The sequence below is a fragment of the Protopterus annectens genome, chromosome 10.part0, assembly GCF_019279795.1.
Source record: "Protopterus annectens isolate FY-2018-M chromosome 10.part0, PAN1.0, whole genome shotgun sequence".
NCBI lineage: Eukaryota > Metazoa > Chordata > Ceratodontiformes > Protopteridae > Protopterus > Protopterus annectens.
In genome coordinates, this window is record NC_056744.1 from 807396848 (window position 1) to 807418955 (window position 22108).

Here is a 22108-nt window from a genome sequence, read left to right on the forward strand (position 1 = left end):
TGAAACAGTAAAATACAGATGAAAAACTGTAGATCAAACTCAGAATAAGCTTAATGTCTTGTTCTTAGCTTTGGATGGATTGTATTCAAGCAGAAACACTCTGGACCTCTGGAAAATGATGCCAAACACAGAGCAGCTCCAGTTAATTGAGTTTAAACCAGAACAAAGACCCTTAGAATAACAGGCACAATAATCCTTTAACCAGCGATTCTTAGCTCAGAAGTGTGGAGACTATCCTCTTCTCCAAGAGTGTAGACCACAAACCTTCTTAATGTTAACTAACTGTCCTGAAGCCCAAGTGCTTAAACCAGAACAAAGACACTTTTGAAATAACAGACACAATAAGCCTTCAACCCGCAATTCTCAATTTAAAAGGATGTAAGCTACCTCTCTTGCCACAAGATTGTAGACCATAAACCTTCCTTATGTAAGATAACTATTTTGAAGCCCAAGTGCTTAAATCAAAACTCAGAGGCTTAGAATAAAAGTTACAATTCAATTAGGCTACTAACAAGCAGTAAAAAATGCAACTGACCACCTTTATGAACAAGCAGAAAAAAGCAAAATAAAGTAATAAAGTAGGAAGAAGCACAGATACAGTAAAAACAGCTGAATAAAGTTAATTTTAGGTAAGTGTGAAGAGAGGAAACAGATGATAATTCAAGTTTAAGACAGTAAGGGAGTGGGCCTTCCTAACTGATCTCTCTGTACTCAGTAGAAAAGCTGATGAGATGACACTGGGAGGAGTGTCCAAAATCAGATACTAGTAGGGGCAGGCAACTCAAAAGCCACTAAGTTTAAGAGTACAGCAACAGCTGAGCAGGTGGGTGGAAGAAATCAAATGCAGACAGAGATCAGCAATAGTCAAGCAGAATCAAGTCAAATAAGTGCTCCAGCTAAATCCATAAGCTCATAAATTAGTACCAGGCTAACTGCCCTTGTGGGCCATTCCAAGCCCAGCTAATTATCCTATGTCAGAATCAAGCCTTGCACCTTGTGTCTATAAGATGAGCACCTTAACCACTATGCCAATATCTCTCTGTGACATCTTGGATTCATCTGAGTGCATACTGCCCTATAAAGTACTGTAGCTGTGTTTTTCTTTGGATGGGGGCACTGAGGGCCATATATTTATCTATTTGCATATTGTTTATTTGCCTGTTTGTTTGTATAATGTTATTTTATTAAGCAAAGCAAAGCTACTTTTCTTTACTTTAACAGAATACATAACAGAAAAGCCCCCCTAGAAGAACAGCACCCTAAGTAGCTGCCTAGGACAACTATGTATAGGGCCTGCCATGCCTCATAGCAATTGGACTCCCAGGATGAGTGTTGGCTGAGGTGATTCAGGTGTGGAATTTGTATGCTTTTTCCATGCTTATGGCGATGTCTTCCTGTTCTTTGCTTTACTCCCACATTTTAAAGCTGCGCTAGCAAGCTAATTGATGACAAGTGCACTGTCTCTATGTTTGCATGTGAGTGTGGATGTTTGAGTGAATGTATCCTTCAATCCACTGGCATCTCATCTAGTGCTGGTTCTTCTTCTGTACATATTGCTTAGCCCATTAACTTCAGCTCCCATTACCACAGCTATATAAAAGCTTGTGCCAAGATAAAGTGAAGGAAAGCTGGACATATAACAGGATAGGAAGCAGTTACAATTTGATGTAGATACTTGTTTTTCTCTGCTGTAATAAAATTGTTGCTCATTATAATTTATAAAAGGCATTCTTGACAGGTTCTTCAAGTAAATTAGCATCTGAGCTTGCAATAATGTTCAGGTACATGTTATAACTAGTTGCTAAAAAGGAAGGCTGATACTATTTATTTATTTACTTACATTTGTTTAGTGGGATTGTTCATCTGAGCTAGTTCCCTGTTTTCACTCAAGGCTTGGAGAGAAAATTCCATTTTACAGATTATTATACATCTGAGAATCAAAATTAACAGTGTTATATATAAATACTAGTTATGTAACATGGCCCAGTTAGGTTTAGGTATAAAGAACTGCAGATATAGCTGGACATGCTATGGACAGTAGAATATAATAAAGCTCTGCAAAAATGAAAATGGCAATCATCGTGCATGTAAGTAGACCATACTGTAAGTTATCACATGATGGCACTATCTGTATTCTAGTTACATGCCCAACGTGATGTGCATTCACATGCAAACTGAAGTAGCACATGCTAAGAAACACCAATGATAATGCTAAATATAACATTAGAAGGATATAAATTTTAGTGTAAAAGTCACAGGACGGCACATTATATGGATGGAAATTACTGGGTACATGCAGCAAGCATGCTATCAGTAATAACATTATTACACTGAACCAATAAAACTCACACTGCTGTAAAAAACACAGATGAGTACTGTAGTATAAGTGGTCACATGAGCAGCACCATCAGTATTCCAGACACATGCCTGGCATGATGTACATTCATATGAACACTGAAGCACCACATGTGTGCTATATGGGCACAGATGGATGCCCATGCCAGGGCTACACAGGAAACTGTATTCATATTGTAAACAGGAAGGAAACAGTCTGGGACAGTGATATGTCAGTGAAGAAGGCAAAAAGCAAGCAGGAGAAAGTGAAGGGGAAAGTAATATGAGGATGGGAAGTAGGGCATTTTTTTTCTTTCTCATACAGACTTTTTTATTTTATTTATTTATTGTTTGAAATAAAGAGTAGAGAGATAATGGGGGCATGGGGAAGTTATGAGTAGGAAGGTGGGGGATATAGGAATGGCAGCATGTCTAGACACAGAAACATGTAGCACAGACACTAGCTGACAGGGGAGGTTCAGATACCAAAGAGGGGTCCAGAATGGAAAGACTCTGACATACAGAGGGAATAACAATTTGTTATTGGCAGGGATGGACAGCAAACAAATTTGGGTGAATGTTGCACATGGAAGGGGAACACTATGATGATGGATAGTGTTAAATCAGGAAGGCCTGACACGTTGTCACAAGGGAACCCACATAGAAGTCATACACCTCTATGATTGACATATGAGCTAGGATCTGATACTGGTGTCCTGACAGCGAAGGCCAGGTGGCAATGCACCCTCACCAGTTGAGGGAGGTAATCCACGGTGCTAATATGGGCATTATGCAGCATGTTTACCTCAGCCCTTACCAGTTGTTGCATTTGATGCTGGGTGACCCAGAAGGGCCACTCAGAACCATTCTCAAATAAGGAGCCTGTAGATCAATATGCATGTAAGCCTTTAAGAAGCTTAATAGGGGTTTGCACAAGTGTATAAATACTGATCAAGTGTGCACCTGAATGCCATTTTGTAGTAAGATGTAAGCATGTATGTCTGTGTAGTCTGTCAGTTAATCAGTTCATTTATATTTTGTAAAGCTGCTATCCATCCTGATGTGTTTCTGTGTAATAAAGCATATAAACAAACTACCCTGCCTGTTCATCATCTATACTAGAGAGAGATGAGTGACATGGTGCCAGAATGGGATCCAGATTTTTCAGATTCAAAACCAAGAGGCACTCAGTTAACATTGGAGAAATATACAGGAGTGAATCATCCCTACTGCACTTATAACTCTCAAAACAGGTCAGAAACAAATTTCAGATATTAAAAGTTGCTCAAACTATTTCTTATTTGTAAAATATGAAACAAGGCATTCAGAACACTCTAAATGAATTTCTAAGTAACAGAAATATTAGAAATAACTACGGAAAATGTTTGAAATAAAGTCTGAATCACATAAATGAATAAAATAAGGGAAACAACTGCATTTTTTTGCTAAGCACTACTTTTTTGTATTAATCAAAGCTATTTGAATTGTCTGAAGTGTTCGCATGTTTGTGCAGTATTACAGTACAGTTATTTCACAAAATACAGCCATTTCAAAGCATATTTTGTGAAGTACAGTATTTTGAAGAGTTTATTGTGCATTTGAATGTTATTACAGGAACACAAAGCAGCTTGTTCATATATAATTACAAGGGCTATATTTTTCAGTGTGTTTGGGCATAATTTACTGGTATGACAGATGGATTTCGAAAACCAGGTCCACTTGTGATTGACAATAATATTGCTGAGAACTGGAGAGTGTTTGAGCAAGAGTACAATATTTTCATACAGGTTGCATTTTCTGATAAAGATGACCATACAAATGAATTTACTTTGCTTACTTTAGCTGGGTCAGAAGCCATAGAAAGGGCGCATTCATTTCCATAAGCACTTGCAGGAGAGGGGGAAAACTTTCATATAGTTGTACCAGCAAAACATAAATTTAGAGAAATATGTAACTCCCAAATGAATGTTACAATGAAAAGGGACTTGTTTTATACAAGGGATCTAAAGTTCGGTGAAACTTTTGCAGCATATATATAACTGATTTCAGAAACAAGGCTAAAACGTGCAGATCTGGTGATTTAAGGGATGATTTGATAAAAGATAGACTTGTGTGTGATATTAAAGATGATGCTGTGAGAAAGATTTTGCTTTGTGACAGTGATTTAACTTTGAATAAGGCCATTAAGATTTGTCAGATATATGAGCTTACAGAAAAGCACACAAATATGCTTACAAATGAGAAATGCATGCTTACAAATGAAAGTGGCCTTGGAAGATACTGCAGCAAAGCCAATCTTAATAGTATGCAGCATGTGGTTAAAAGAAACAGGCTCAAGCATATGGCAGCTACAGGAAGACCTGCAGCAGTCCCTGGGAAACCCCATAGCTTTCTAGAAAATTCCACAGCATGCACAGTCTCAGTGAAGCATAAGAGTGAGTCAGCAAACTCAAAGAATGGATCCCCACCCAGTTTTATTGCCAACTGTCATAACTGTAATGGAAGTCATGAGCTTAAAGGGGAGGAATGTTTAGCTTTTGGTCAGCAATGTACAGATGCAATAAGCGGAATAATTTCAAAAGGTTTTGCAAATCAAAAGGACACATTATTTTATTAAAAGAGAACATTCAAAGAAATAAATTGATCAACTAGAAAGCTGCGACTTTACTTTTATGTGAATGGTGTATCAGTGCTTCATGAAACAGTCAATGCAGTAGATTTATGGGTAAAGAATGAAGTTTTTTGTACTGTTTGGATAAATGGAAGGCCCATAGAGCTCAAAGTTGACACAGGTTCAAAGTGCAATGTTATGTCTGCAGAAACATTTGTTAGAGTATGTGCTGATTTGGCAAAGTGTGCAAAGCTTGTTGCTTATGGTAGTGAACAGATTCAGACTGAAAGCTCAGTAGTACTTCCATGTTGCTCTGCTGGGAGAAGCTACAACTTGTTATTTTACGTGGTCAGAAGGCACGTACAGTCATTATTAGGAGCTCAGAGACAGTTTAAAAATGGGACTATTTTCATTTGTAAATGAAGTCCATCATGTTAGTTTGAAAGACCACTGGTCTAATTTCGCCTAGTATATTTTCTCTACCCAGGCTGATCTTTTCGAAAACAAACTAGGCAAGCTTCCAGTTGTGTACTGCATGAAGTCAGACCCAGATGCCAGGCCAGTAGTCAGGCCAGCCCGGAAAGTTGCAGTAGCTATGCAGAACAGAGTCAAAGCTGAACAAGATAAAATGGTGCAGCAAGGTGTAATTTGTCAAGCTGAAGAACCTACTGAATGGGTATCTTCCATGGTGGTAGCTCATAAGAAAAGTTCAGATGATATCTGAATATGTATTGATCCACAAGAATTGAACAAAACATTGAAAAGACCTCATCATCCAATGCATACAGTCAAAAAAGTTGCAGCTCTGATGCCAAATGCCACTGTTTTTGTCTGTCTTAGATGCAAAGAGTTTAATTTTGGAAATTTTTTCTTGACAAGAAATCCTCATTGCTTACTACATTCAGTACTTTTTTTGGCAGGTACAGATTTTTGAGAATGCCATTTGGGATAAATTCTACCTTTGAAGTCTTTCGAGGAGCAATAGAGCATTTTTTTTTCTGGATATACACATGCTATTATAGTGCACTATCTTTTAGTAGGAAGTAATGGTGAAGCTGAGCATGACAAAAACCTCAAGAAAGTTCTGGAAAGAGCACATTAAGTGAATTTTAAGCTGAATCCTCAGAAGTGCAAGGTCAAGTTACGAGAAGTTATTTATGTTGGTCATTTGTTTACCAGTACAGGCTTATGACCAGACCCTTCCAAGCAAACAGCTATTCTTGAAATGCCAGCTCCAGATGATGTTCAAGCCCTTCTATGTTTTCTTGGCATGGTTATCTATCTAGGCAAGTTCATTCCAGACTTAAGCCAACTTTCAGCACCGCTTATAGAGCTAACACATAAAGATGTACCTTGGTCATGGTTGGAACAGCACCAAAGAGCATTTGATGTCCTGAAACAGAGAATTGCCAGTCCACCAACTCTCAGATACTATGATGTTCACAAACCAGTTACTCTTTCCTGTGATGCTTCAAAATTTGGTCTTGGTGCAGTCATTCTTCAAGAGGGTCAACCTTTTGCCTATGTGTCCAGAACTATAACCCAAACTAAAATGCAGTATGCTCAGATAGAGAAAGAACTCTTGGCAGTTTTGTTTGCATGTTCAAAGTTCCATGATTATATTTATGGTAGACCTATCCAGATCAAAACAGATCAACAACTTCTAGCTACTTTTTTAAGAAAGCCTATGCATACAGCTCCAGCCAGGCTGCAATGTATGATGTTGAGATTGCAGAAGTACAATTTAATCTTGTCTACACAAAAGAAAAACTTTTTTTTCTTGCTGATATATTATCCAGATCACCCAGAAATACCACTGAACAGCATGATTTTGAAGTCATGGAAGTGAGAAACATAGCCTCAGATCCTGTTCTTCAGAAGCTCAACCAGTTTATCAGTCAAGGATGGCAGTCAAATCAATCTAGTTTACTTCAAGAAGCTCAGCCTTATTTTCCTTACAGAGATGAGATTTTGTCTGATAATGGTATTGTCACGAAAGGTCCAAAAGTCATTGTTCCAAAGTCCTTGCAACCAGAGTATATTGCTATCTTGCATAGTGGCCACCCAGGAAATGATTGTACCAAAAGAAGGGTGAGAGGACTAGTATTTTGGCCCTCTATGTCACAAGACATTGAGAGAGTACTTTCATCTTGTTCTGTATGTAATGGTACAAATCCACATCAACAGAAGGAGCCACTTCAGCTAAACCAGTTTCCTGAATTACTTCAGTCGACAATAGAGACTGACATTTTCAAATGGAATGGTCAGCATTACTTGGTGTTAGCAGACTCTTATTCTAATTGGCTTGAGATTGACCTACTTCCTAATCTAGCATCCAGTACTGTCATTACTAAGATTAAGTGTCATTTTGCAGTCCATGTTAGTCTGCACAAAGTTATTTCTGACGATGGCACATGGTTTGCTATTATTTATTATTATTTATTGTTTATTGACATTTGTTGACTGGGAAAGTCCACTGGATCAAGGATCCATTTTCAATGGAGTCCCGAGGAGAAAAGCTCCAGAAGATACAGTGATAAAGTTAGTAAAAACTTAAAACAGTGTATAAAGATCTATTCATAGACAGCAGAATGCAACATTAAGACAAATACAGTCCATAACAATAAAACAAGGCTTCTATCAAAAATCTTTCAACTATACTTTAAAAATCATACAGCATAGAAAGGTATTTACCTTCTTAAGTTTATGAGTCCATTTATGTGAAATGTGCTGGATAAAGTATAATTTTAAGGAGAATTGTTCAAGTGATTGCAGGCACATATTAGGTTGTTAAGGTAATGCTGTTTTAATGCTGATTTAAAAGTTACTGTAACATCTAGTTGAGTAACTGTGGGCGGCAGAGCATTCCAGAGTTTGGCTACTGTATGGGAATAAAGGCAATGCCCAGCTCTCCTGCTGGGTTTAGTTATGGTTAGGAGTAGTTTATTAGAGGACCTAAGATTTCAGGTTGGAGTATATGTATTTACCATATCTTGAAGAGAAGGGCAGTAATTTGGGTTATATAGTAGTTTGTGAGTAAGAGTGAGTTGGGTATAATATAGATAATGTGGGAATTCAAGCCAATTTAAAGTTTTAATGGTTAAGCAGTGATGTGTGTGAGTTAGCATATCGGTTGCAAATTTTGCTATTTTGTAGTAGCATAATTGTAATTTAGTCATAAGTGATGTGTGTAGGTTAGTGAAAACGGGACTACCATAGAGAAGGGAAGAGAGAAGCAGGTTATCTGCAAGTTTTGTTCTGGTAGACACATTTAGGAAGATTTTATGTCTATAGAGCTTGCCTAGCATGAAGTGTTTTTTTTTCGATTGTGCTGAGTATGTGATTTTCAAAAGAGATTTTGTTATCAGTTGTAATGCCCAGTAGTTTTGATGTTTTAACTAGCTGGATTTCAGTATTGTTTAGTGAGGATATCTTAAAGTCAAGAGTTACGGGTTTAGAAGAGAACAGTAAGAATTTTGTTTTGTTTTTTGGGATTGAGTAGCAGTTGAACCTCATTTAGCCATGATTCTATACATGTAAATGCTTTTTGAGTTGAGGTATGCAGTTCTGAGAGGTTGTTAGATGATGTGATTATGGTTGAATCACCTGCGTATCATATAAGGGTACTTTGTTGGGATGCTTTATGGAGATTGTTAATGAATATATTAAAAATGAAGAGGCCCAAGGATAGACCCTTGGAGAACTCCTGTGTGTGTTGTTGGATAGGTATCCTGATTGTTTATTTTGCCATTTTACAGATTGCTTTCTGTTATGAAGGTCATTTTGTAACCAAGTAATAGTGTGTGGGGAGCAGTTTAGGGACTCAAGTTGTAACAGTGATTTATGGTGCAACACTGTATCAAAAGCCTTTGATAGCTCAAGTAGAATAGCAGAAGTTAGTAGACCAGCATCAAGGGCTTTGTTTACAGTACTGATAAATGATAGTAAAGCAGTGGTTGTGATGTGTGCCGGCCGAAACCATGTTGTGTGGGTGATAGTAAGTTATTGTCACTAAGATGCCTAAACATTTGATAGTGTATACACTTTTCTAGGATTTTAGACAGAGGAGAAAGAATAGAAATAGGTTGGTAGATAGAGAGGTCATTGGTGTTGCCACCCTTATGCAGGGGAGTTATAATATAATTTTTCCAGAGTTGAAGGATGTATGATTCAGAGATAGAATGATTTATAAGAATGCTGAAAAGGTACTAGCCAGCAATTCAAAATAAAGTACGTGAAGGGTGGGACTTTATCCATGTTACGAGTAGTCCTGAGTAGCCACAGTCAAATGGTTTGGCAGAACGTGCAGTTCAAAGTGCAAAACAATTACCAGAGAAGTCAAAATGAGATAATAGTGATGCTTTCCTGAATCACTTGAATCTCAGAAATATTCCTTGTGATAAACATCTTGGTTCACCTGCCCAGAGATTCTATCGAGACACACCAGAACTACATTACCAGTCAGCAGTAGTTTATTGGTTCCAAGTGCTAGGAATAACAGATCAGTGAAAGCCCATCTGTTAATGAAATGCCTAGTCCAGAAGTCTTATTACGCCAAGTCCAGCAAACTGCTCAATCCATTATGTGAAGGAGAGGCAGTGAGAATGCAAACGTGCAAACTTTAGGATCATATTGGAGTCGTGAAAAGTATTTGTTCAGAGCCGAGATCATACACTGAGGAATCACAAGGAGTAGAGTATAGGTGGAAGTGGAAACATTCAATGCCAGTGTCTGAGCCTGTACCATAGCACCTAGCCTGTGAGAAAGACTCTTTATCTCAGAGTGAGCTGTCCAGCATTCTAGTTCCAGTAAATATCCTTGTTCCTGAGATGAATCCCAAAATTCCTGATATGAGTTGTTCACTGAAGACTGTCCCTGTTGCTAAACCCAGTTCTGATCACTATATTACTAGATCAGGTCATATTTCAAGACCATGTTACAGATACATGACAACTTGGACAAGAACATTGTGTTTGTTTCTAATGTCTGTATTATTGCTTGTCTTATTCCAATGTCATTTCATTGAGGGCAATCTATTTATGAGGGAGGTTGTAGATCAATATGTATGTATGCATTTAAGAAGCTTTCTAGGAGCTTGCACAAGCGTATGAATACTCAGCATGTGTGAGCCTGACTGCCATTTTATAGTAAGCTTTTGAGATGTAAGCATGGATGTCTGTGTAGTCTGTGTAGTCTGTCAGTTAATCAGTTTGTTTAATTTTTGTAATGCTGCTATCCATCCTGATGTGTTTCTATGTAATAAAGCATATAAACGAACGTCCCTGCCTGTTCGTCATCTATGTTAGAGAGAGACGAGTGACAGAGCCTATGCTAAACATTGGAGAAGCAGCACTTTAGGCCACTAAGAATTCCTTGAAGTCATCTTCCATATAATGCCATTAATCATTTGGCAGAGATACAAGCCTGGGGACTGCTAGTGACCCAGCCGTTGATGTGATGGCCTGTGCAGAGCATAATGACCACTGCCTCACCACTACCTGCTCAAAGGCTGATCTTATTGAAAAAAAAATAAAAATAAATGAAGAAAAACAAAACAACTAAATAGCAAAATTAAAAGCAGAATATCACATAAAGAAAATAAAACACAAATAAAATAATTGGTCTTGTGTAGTACTGTTTATTAAAATAAACCCCGTTAGGAGATAAAAACAGCATGGCAATGCATTTCAGTAGCTAAGGAACACCTATGATATGACTGAGGCTAATGTCAAGAGATATAAATTGTAGTGTGACAGTCAGAGGAGCGCACACTTTATGGATGGAAACTAGTGGGCAGATGCAGCAAACAATGTAGCAACAATTCCATTATTATACTGTGAAAAACACAGAATGTGGAGCTGTCATACACATCATGAAAAATGCAGGGATATGTGGCACAGTATTAAGCACAGATAATTTGTCTAAAACTGGCAATCCCTTATAGCAACAAACAACTATCCACTGCCATAGTAGTCAAATGAATCATATACATGGGAATGCTAGGGATAGATGACACAGTGAAGGCAATCTGCATACTATAATACATAAAAATATAAATCTTACAAAATGAAACAAATACATATGCAAGACTGAGGTCTTAAAATGGAAAAAAAACATTTGGTCAGTGCATGATAAACAGGCTAAGCACAGATACAGTAATGAGGCAAAACAGTACACTTTTCCCTACATCTGGAGATTCTGGACTGCTCATGTTCTTCTGACAGGTAAGTTTATTGCTGCAATTTCATTTTCCATTGCAAAACAGAAAAAAAATGAACAGAGAATACCAATGACAGTAGAAAGTAGCCATACATCTAATTTCAAATCTTTTGTATGGTGAGAAGTGGTTTAGTATGGTTAGCCTACCACATAAGAAGCGCTTCAGTACTTCAGCCATGAGTAAACATGATATCGGCATTTATATGTGAATATCAGTACTACACTACCATTCATCGGCATCTGACAATTATATCTCCTAACATCTTACACCTTGGGCAGCTGCCTCTTCACCCTAACCTATCTACTTCTCTGTGTGGATGGTCCAGGATAAGGCCAACACTCATTTAGTGTGACTGTGACTTCCATTCTGGGTGATTGTCAATACGACAGATGTAGCCAACACTCATCTGGCTCCACTGTGGCCTCCACATCTGTGGATGGTTCTGTGGATATGGCCAACATTCATCTGCCTCAACTGTGGCATCTACTTCTGGCCATGGACGATTCTGCTGATATGGTCAGTGTTCATATGACTATATCGTAGTCCCACCAGACATTTTATTCAGGTTCTCACAGTATGACAGCAGTCCAGTCAACAATAAATGTCCCCAGTTGACATGTACCCTTACATAATCATGGTGTACTGGCAGCTATCCACCTACTGATAGCAGACAGCAACCAACATGCCACCCCCCCACCCCCCGGTCACATGCCTCCTGACCTTACACTGCAGGGTCACTTAGTATGCACAGCAAGCATTTAACACCTGGATGTTCCACATATTTACTGAGGAGATGATCACTGACAGTCCACAGCTCCTCAGCTGTGTGCATTCTTAACTAAGGTACTGCCAGTACTACCAGTGACCCTTCAACCTGTGCTAGTCTTACTGCCCAGTGTGTTAATGATTATGACTGCATCCTGCCCACCACTCTGACAAATTTGGGTATGGTAAAGTCTGTTGCACAGTGTGTCCAATCAATGCATTGTAAAGCACAACTTTGTTATTTAGATGCATGCAAGCATCACTGTTGTTCAGGACTTTTCTTATGTCCCACAGTTGTGGACCAGACACTGCCTCCTTGTCAAGTGCCATGACATGCTGCACCCACTTTTGCCTTGCAGGAGAATCCAGTACAACACTGTCCTCCACAGACTCCTTACTCAGCTCCTCTTCCACTGCTAACACAAGTATTTGAGACAGTGCTATGATCTCTACTTGTTGTAACAGTTGTCATAATGACATGTTGTGCAGCATGGTACACACTTCAAATATCATGCTGCATGTGCTGGCAGTATCTCAGTAATCAAGAAGCCTTAATCCTCACCATTGGGAATAGTGGGGATGTCACTCAGAGGATAACAAGTACACACACAGTATTCCCAGATGGAGCTCTCTGCATCAAGTGCAATTTCCCTTAAGAGCACACAGAGACAACAGTCAGTATGGGCTGGTTTCTCCCTCTTTATCCAGAGCCCCAGTAAGACTCCCCACTGGCACAGCTATAGACTTGAGGTAACAGCTGATTGACCAAGCCAAGGCCTCCAGCACTGTCTCTGTCCAACCAGTGCTTCATGTTCCTGCCCACATAGCTGACACATACATGGGAAATGCTGGCACAGGTTTATTAGCTATGCGCCACATTCTACTCAGACTACAAGTTAGTTTCCACTGCCACCAGTCACTCCTTATCAGCTACTTTATGGCCCTTAACAAAGGGTGTCCAGTCTTACTGTGTAATATTAAAACTAATACAAATGGTAGTTTGACCAAGACCAAGGCTATTAGGAGTGACCCACACAGTATCACCAAATAAATATGCAAGTACTCTCAAATTTTAAATATCTCTATACAGATCAGCCACAATGAAATGTTTAAATATACTTAATAATAAATGATAAAAGAATAAGACAATACTAAATATATATTCACAGTGACATCAGAGTTCAAAATCACAGGAAATATTTCAAAATAACATTGCAGTACAGGCTCGCACAAATAAAGAAAAACAAAATCTAAACCAAGCTTTGCTATATTCCTGACTGTACTATTCCCAAGAGAGTTGTTACTTCATTAGAGCAAGGCAGATGTGTGGTGAATGAGTCTTCTTGTTGTCAGGTCAAAGACAGAATACCGAATGGTCTGTCTCACTAAGAGACTTCTCAAATCAATAGCTAAAATATTACTGCTGGGATAACTTGTAGAATGACATAATTTCTGGTCATCTGACTTCTAGTTCCCAGGCCAAAATCCCCATTGCTAAAAGCTGGCAGCATTTAGCATCTACCTGTAAAAATATACAGGCAAGGGCTTTTGCTCAGATCTTTGGCAGATGCTGGAAGTCACAAAACAATTGCATTCCTTCATGCTTCAAAAGTTGCAATTAGTTCACTCCAAGGACAATACAGAAAGCTTCCTAGTACAGACTTGGCGTCACTAGCTGCATTGAAAACTTGAGAGATAGCCTCTTTATTGTATAGCCTATAAAGTAATTTAATTTCAGATATTTTTCTAAAGTTTGCTGGACTGAGGTTAATCTCTTATATTCCAGATTCCACTGCTAAAATATATATACATTTAAGCAGTTACAATCGTGCATGTACATTTCTGTTCTCTTTCAGTAGGGCACACTGTGGTTAAATTTCAAACACAGCACTTTGAAAATACATTTTCAACACACACGTCTGTATAAGCAGTTTGATATGCACATGACATACAGTTCTAATACATTTGTAACACAAGCATCTTGTATAAATCATTTCAATATTCACCAATGACATATAATTATTTACAAAATTCCAGCTAGCTATGCTGGCAGTATCTCCTTTCATTACACTGCACATCTCTACGGCATGCTGCATTGGACCACCAGATGTATCTAGGCAGCTGTGACAGGATTTCAGCACTCTGAACATAAGATTGACAATGTTCTGACACTGGGATTACAGATGGTGGTCATCAGCCATAACACCAGGGAATATGTACCACTATCTGCAAAACACAACAGCAAACAGCTTTAGGAGCTCCATGGCCTCTTAGTAGCTACCAAATCAATGACACTCTGGAAAGTCCCACCTTATGAAAATCATATAGTCTGCATATGTATGAGATATGGGAATAAAGGGAGGTACCTGGATGGTGTACAAACACATTAGATATAATACTCTGTGCAGTGCACACAACTTGGCAAAAGAACGAGTGAAAACCTTCCTGTTTAGTATATTGGATATTAAGTGGAGCAGGTGGGGAATTGATTGCAATGTGGGGGACGGAATCAATGGCCCTCCAGGACAACAGGGAAATGGGCAATGTCATTTAGTGCCTTCTGTAGTGGGGGTTCTCTTCCCTGCTGTCTATGGGAACCAAAGCTGTTCTTTTACATGCATCAGTGGTGTAGGATTCACAAAGCTGAAATCTATAAATTTCCTAGTGTGTCCCAGCTAGACAATGAAAAGTCTCTGTGGAAAGGATGGTTAATAGTACACAGACCTTTATGTCCAGTGGGATAAGCATGCCATGCATTTCCCTTGATCCGATGCAAGGATAGCAGCAGCCTATTAGCTCCTGTGTGATATCTCTGTCAGTTGATTATCTTCCGGTAATGGAAGTGATTGCATCTCAGCTGCTCAGGGAATATTCTGCAACATACAGGGTGCCAGTGTGCAACATCATAGACACTAGGGGATAGCAGTGTGCAACATCATGGACATTGGCTTCAAAGGCTGCCAGTAACACATGCTGCCTACAGCAGCAGGTTCTGTTCAGCATTAAAGGATACATGATACAACTATTCTTGAAAAAGGAATGGTGTACAGAAAAACTGAGTGGCCAGCTCATTGCACAAGTTTTATACATTTATGAATTTTGCTGTCATGTTTGCCTTCATCAGTTACATATGCAGCGCCCCTCATTACCATGTTGGCATTCACAATTATGTTGTCACTTGCATGTGATGCATGCTGTGCTATTTTTCCTGTTAGCCTTATTATACTGTGAGTATGTCTCCGAATGGTTCCTTCTCTGTGTGTCACTACTCTTTGCACTTTTTTTCATGCAATGACTTGGACTATTTGTTTCTGAATGGCCCCATGTATTCTCGTATGACTTGATTTCCTTTTATTTCTATATAGTTATACTTGGCAGGCTTTATACAGTTCTTTTTTACTTCATTTTTATCCACCATAGTTTGTACTGGAAAATATGAATATACCATTTGTTTATTACTAATCATGAAAAAGTAATAGAATAAGTGAATTAAAAATAAATTAAATTTGGTGTCTGAGAGCCACTATCTTTGAAGTATCATCATTTTTTGCCACAGGGCCATCACCTTTAATGGGACTTTCAGAAAAGAGGTAATTCAGAAAGCTCAAGTCAGGTCTGACATCCCACCTGTGACCAAGAGGGTTCAGATAAAAATCACTTTAGCTAACAGATTTAGGACTGAGAGTCTCCTAGATCTGTTAGCTAAAGTGATTTTATCTGGAATAATCTTTTGTATTCTGTTTCTTTGATGGGACTTTCTGCTTAATTAGCAAAAGATAATATTAAAAGATCAAAAGAAAAAAAAAGTACTACAGAAAGTTTATTCCTGCAGTTATGGCAAAGGAAGGTAAAGGTGTAAGAGTCATGTTAATAATCATGTTGCTAAATATAATTACATTAGTTTGCCATCTTTCCCATTCAAGTACTTCAACCACGCATTGCTTACACTCTGACGTGATATCGACCCTCTTAAATCCCTTTCTATGTCAGAAATCTCAAATGATAAGATCATCATCCACCCTGAGATATAACTGAACTACTGACACAAGGCTCAGAAACGAATCCTTAGGCAGCAGGACTCACACAAGAAAAAAAAAGTATGTTAGAAAGAGAAAATAAAGAAGCACTTAGCTGAAGCATTTCTTGACTGCAGAACAGTGAGCAGTTGAGATAATTATAAAACAGTTCATGTAAACAACATCAATATATCTTTTAGGAAACTTCAACGTATTATTGTTTTCTAGTTTATTTCAGGAAAGCGGGTCCTGGCTAATGCTAAGAGATTGGAAATGTCTGAGTTACTTTGATGCTGTCATCAATAAAATGTTAGTGTTTAGCTGTTTTTGCTTGACAAAATGAGTCTATAGCATACTCTGGTATCCAGATAACACACGGTTGACCTCTCTCTGTTAATCAGTATTGGGATATGTAAGTAAAGAACACAAACGTGTGTATGACATTTCATTCACTGTGTAATAAAACACACAACTAAATAATGAAAACGTGTAAAGCTAAGACAAAGGTTTTATTTGAACAATTAGTACATATAAACTGTGTTACTCTTTATCTCTCTTCCCTCTGTTCCGCTCCTCTTCTATGTGTGTTCCTCTGGCTCTAAAGTATGCTAGAAAACTAAAGCAGAAATAGAAATTATTTTGGCGATGCATTTGAGACAGAAATAAACTCATTTTTGCCTAAAATATTTAAGCCTCAGGAATAAAATATACATTTGCTTCACCCATTAGATGCTTGTGGTATTTCATTACAGGCTAAGACAGATGGATAGCCAATGGCTGTATTTATAAGATCTGAATGCAGATAATGACATTCCAGTTAAATGAAGGAATACTTTACAGTTTCCATTGTAGATAGCAACAATAAAAGAAGTGATATTTAGAGACTGTAGATGTGAAACACACTCAAAACGTTATCCACATTTGTACAGCACTTTTTATGCATGTAGTATGTCAAAACTATAGTTTAAATGACAGAACACTTTCCAGAAGCACACACACAAAGTCTTTAACATGGCATATTCAAAAGTATTCAGAGCTGAATGAGACATTGGCAAGACCATGGGCATTTCTGCCCAGGAAGAACCAGTATAGCTGTATGGTTACAATGGCTCACAGCACTGTTAGCTTTGTCCTTCAGATCCCAGGATACCATGCCTGATCCGAGCCAAAAGGCTGTGAAAAGAATGCTTATGTTAACCACCTGTCCATTATGAAAAGTGGCAATGTCCTGCTAAGGAATTCTGCTTTTCTAATCTTTAGTTAGATTTTGGCTAAGGCCTGACAAATGCTGACTGGACTTTGATCAAGGCACGGGGCTTTTTTGGATCAGTTCCCTCAGCTATCTTTAAATATGCTGTTTAGCAAGTTCTTAAGTATAAAGATCACACAGTGATGCCACTGATTATCAAAGAGAGATGCAGGTTGTATCAGTCCCAGTCCATTTTCAGCATAGATATCAGACCAGCCTGAGCTATGTTCCTTCCTTCCTGAAAGTGCAATGTCCCAGTGCTGCTTGATTTTTAACTTCAGGTTTTTTACCTGACATGATAAATATTCTTTCAGATTCAGTCCTTCTTTACCATAGACAGGATACTGGCCTGGGGGAATATTTTGTCTGAAGAATGGATTTTAGTGTATCTTAAATTAACTGTAAAATAAGATATAAGAATTTGCATACTCCCAATTGGTAGCGACTGTTAAACCATCTTTGATTGGTTAGCAAGTGTTGTAGCTTATACAAACTAATAGTGCAGAATATATCAGTTCCAGCATGGTATTTAAATCTTTTCCTCAGTGCAATCTTGTAAACAAGGCTGATAACTTATTAGGAAATTGGTAGCTACATTTGATGAAGAACTAAATGAAATGTCAGTGTCTTAGGATGAAAGTAAATGGACGGCATTCACAATCTTCTCAAGTAATGCTATATTGAACTGGCTATAAGGCCATTCATGTTTATCACATATATTTAAAAACTACAGAGTCATTGTAAGGGGTTGTGCTCTTGGCATGTCTCTTTGCAGATGACACAAATACAGTAGTGTGCATGCAGCAGAAAATGGGTATAAAATGACAAAGTAGGAGAATAGTCGAAAGAGTTATAACTCACATTCACAGAAAACTTAAATAAGCAAGTCTATGCTCTCTGAGCATCAGGCAGGAGTGCTGCATGAACACATAGTCTAAAGTCATGATCATTAAATAACAGAAATATATTTGGAAATCTTTAATGATCTAAAGACTACTTAAATGTGGTACAGCTTCAGGATTAGCCATTACAACCAAGGGGCATGTTCATGCTACTGGTAGTATGTTGGACATAAGCATGCATAATAGAGAGCACTTTGGAAGCTCCCCATGACATGTGCCAGTAACACAAAATCATGATGGGTGTATAAGGAGCATAATATATCAGATGGCAGCAGAGAAATTAATAACACACAGGAGGACAGCAATGGGAGGAAGGAAGAGGAACATCAGTGTGGCACACAGGAGGACAGTAATGGTAGGAAGGAGGAGGAACATCAGTGCAGCACACAGGAGGACAGTAATGGTAGGAAGGAGGAGGAACATCAGTGTGGCACACAGGAGGGCAGTAATGGTAGGAAGGAGGAGGAACATCAGTGTGGCACACAGGAGGACAGTAATAGTAGGAAGGAGGAGGAACATCAGTGCGGCACACAGGAGGACAGTAATGGGAGGAAGGAGGAGGAACATCAGTGCGGCACACAGGAGGACAGTAATGGGAGGAAGGAGGAGGGACATCAGTGTGGCGGTAATCAGGCAGACAATATACATAAAGAGACAGACATAAGAATAAGGCACCAAATAAAAAGGAGGTAATATGAACAGAATAAAAAGCGTGATTTAAACTCTAAAGAAAACAAGCCCTCAAGATCACAAAGATAAAAAGGATAGCAAGGATAAACAGTGACAGAGCAAGAAATTCAGGCAGGGCAAAAGAGTCAGAGTGGTGTGCTGCAATACCAGAAGGGTAGACATGAACATGGGTGAAGCTGGAAGTATTGGATTATCTGGCTTACATGAATGGGAAAAGAAACAGTGGGAAAATGGCAAGATGGAATGGGATATGGTGGTGCCAGAAAGGAAGTGCAGGCAAGGATGGAATAAGTTCTGATCTATACCTCAGGGAACGATATCAGGCTAAACTCATAATAGATAAAGATACCTGTCAAGGAATAATAAGAATAAATAGACTGAAATAATCAGGGTAGAGAGGACAAGGAAACAAAAATAAGCCACTCTGCAATAAAGTTTGTTGCAGCAAGGTGGGGGAGTATCTATGTCACTGATTCCCTATAAGGACCACCTAAAACAAGCAAAAGGAACAATGAACTAACAAAGCGCAGAATTATAATGAGAGGCCTTTTACTGCTAGATGTTGCTTGGGATGTCCCATCATCTAAGATGGATACGAGATAGACTGAGTGAGGTATCGGACAAGGAAGGGTTCAGATAAAAGGCGTCAGCTGAAACTATGACAAAAAAAAGAATTCTCACCCTTGTTCATTCTATTGCAGATAAGGATGCTGTAAGTCAGGGTTCCTTTGGCTCAGAGCTGCCGTGTAAAGGCATGGCTCATGCTGAGTATAATGAAGGAGACTGAAGGGTGCACAAGGACAAGACTCAGCTGTGAGAGACTATAAGGTTCATAGACATGGATCAGCAATGATAGCAAGAGAACAAATGAGTGGAACCAATAGGGAAAAATATAAAATGGATGAGATACAGTTGTAATATAGATGGCTAAAAAGGCTGGTATGGTGGGAAAAGAAGTGCGGTAAAGAAATTGAGAACAGCCAAAAATAAAGCTAAAACGAAAAAGGATGAGGAAGAACAAGAGAAGAATCACTGCTTAGGATATACATTACAAAGAAATGCCAAGTGCATACCAGTTGAGCAAAGGAGGAAATGCAAAAAAAAAAAAAAAAGTTAATATTTACCTTTGTATAATTGTGCTGTTTGCTGTTTGTAATTGTGCAATATGGGTCAATAATACTGAGATTAGGATTAAGAGTCAGGCACTTTATTTATATATTAATTTCTCCATGTATGTATTTATTTATTTTAAATTAAATAATGTTTTTTTTCTTTTCAGAAGTAAATGCATACATAATTAAATAACACATTGTGCTCCTTTCCAAAGCAGCTATAGCTTTTTGTTCCTAGCTTTCCAATTCATTAGCACAGTAAAGGAAAGAATGCCTAGAAATATTAAATAGAAAAATAGATTGTTGACAACTCACCATGTGAAAAAGCAATAGAGACCTCTAGTAGCATGAAGCAAGCATTATTATTTTTAATCCCAAATAGGCAGCCAGATATGAGCAGTGGACTGTATAGCTTTGTTGAAGTACTTTGCTGTGAGCAGCTGGCCGCTAGAGCAACATATGTGGCACAGGCTCACATTTGTTAATGGAAATATAAAATACACTGGACTCACATGGATTAATGTTTCAAATAGTCTACATGTTTCCCATGAATAGAATGTTGTTGAATATTACTAATAAATTGTATGAAACTATATGTTAATCAGCCATTGGCTAATAGGAAGCTTTACTTTCTCAGTGTCATAAGGAGAGCTTCTGAAGGTTAAGGAGGCTGATGCACTGCATGTCTGACAATTACTGTATGAGAGTCCTTTTTTCTTGCCTTAATTCTGGCCTGTTTCATCTCTATGCTGATCCCAGTTTGGAAATGTATTTACAATTTATGTGCTTCAGTTCTAGTTTATCACTTTAACTTTGCTTCAGTGATTGTTTCACATACATAGTAGAGGTCTGCCATTATCTTATTTGATCAAACAGACCTGAAAAAATATTGCTTTTATTTTATCAGAGGTCTAAAATATGCACAGATGGCAAAGTAGTTGGCTGGATGAAAAGCAACCATTTTTTTCTGCAGAATATTGCAACTACCTTTGGGCAGTCCCCTAACAAGAGCACACTCTTTCTATACTATACTCCAGGAGTTCCAAACTGATATAAAAACTTTAAATTCAAATACAAATTGATTTACGTGCTTATTAACTAAGCATTACTTCAAACATAAAACATAAACATATAAACAAACAGCACAAGTATAAATATTACAAGCATTAGGATATGGATATCCCTCATATATAAGGTAAAAGATAAGATTTCAGTGAGTGCTTGAAACCATCATCCTGAGCAACCCAAGCAATAGGTTCTAAATACAACCCATGATGTGCAAAAAAAATTCTTGTGATGAATTAAACTGAACTGTTGTAACATTAGGCAGTGTATTGTTAGAATAATGCAGTGTGAAAGCATTATCTGAGAAGTTCTCGAAAATAGAGTCCCAAGTTGTGTAGGGCAAGATAAACAAGGGTGTGGACTTTATAGGCAAAACAAGATCAAATGGATAACCAACATAATCACTGTAGCACTTGCCTATAGTGATATCCTGATCGCCAGAAAGTAACTGGGCAGCAGGGTTCTGCACCAAATGTAATTAGTTAAACTTAATATTGAGTAGTCCCAGGTAAAGGGCATTACCATAGTCCAGATATGAAAAAAACAATGCATCTACCATGACAGGTATTACAAGAGGATTTGATAACAGCAGAAATATTGTCCTTATGGGTTAGCTGGTCATCAACTATTGCAACTTCATTATGCACCCTTGACACAAATCCCAGTTTGGTACCTCTGCAATTACTGTCAGATGACAAAACTGAAACAGAAGAGCTTTAAATGCTGACATGAACAGCTATTGCTATCATTTTGCTGATATTAAGTTAAACTAATTATCAGTAATTCAATCGTGGATATGTCCCAGGTCTGAGGCAAGTTTGTTTAGCACCACCATAGATTCCTAATGGAAGGAGTGAAAGAATTGATTGCTGTCAGCATAAGAATGGAAATTTAAACATCTTCTTTGAATGATGACTCCTAATGGCATCACAGATGCTGTGGGCAACAATGGACCCATAATAGATAAATGCAGTGCCTGTCACGTCTGGAGAAATGGTCAGGAGGAGTTAAATCCCTGCTATGTGCCACTAGTCAGGGGAAGGGTGAGCATGAACTAACTCCAGACACAACCCACTGAGTGCAACAAGAAAGGAGGCAAACAACTGTCATACAACACCCAAGATACCTCAGTAAAGAGTCAAGT

General features: G+C 38.3%; 1 pseudogene; it reads left to right on the top strand.

The window, feature by feature from the left end:
* Positions 1 to 22108, top strand: part of LOC122814209 — a 178802-nt pseudogene that overhangs the window by 47383 nt on the left and 109311 nt on the right.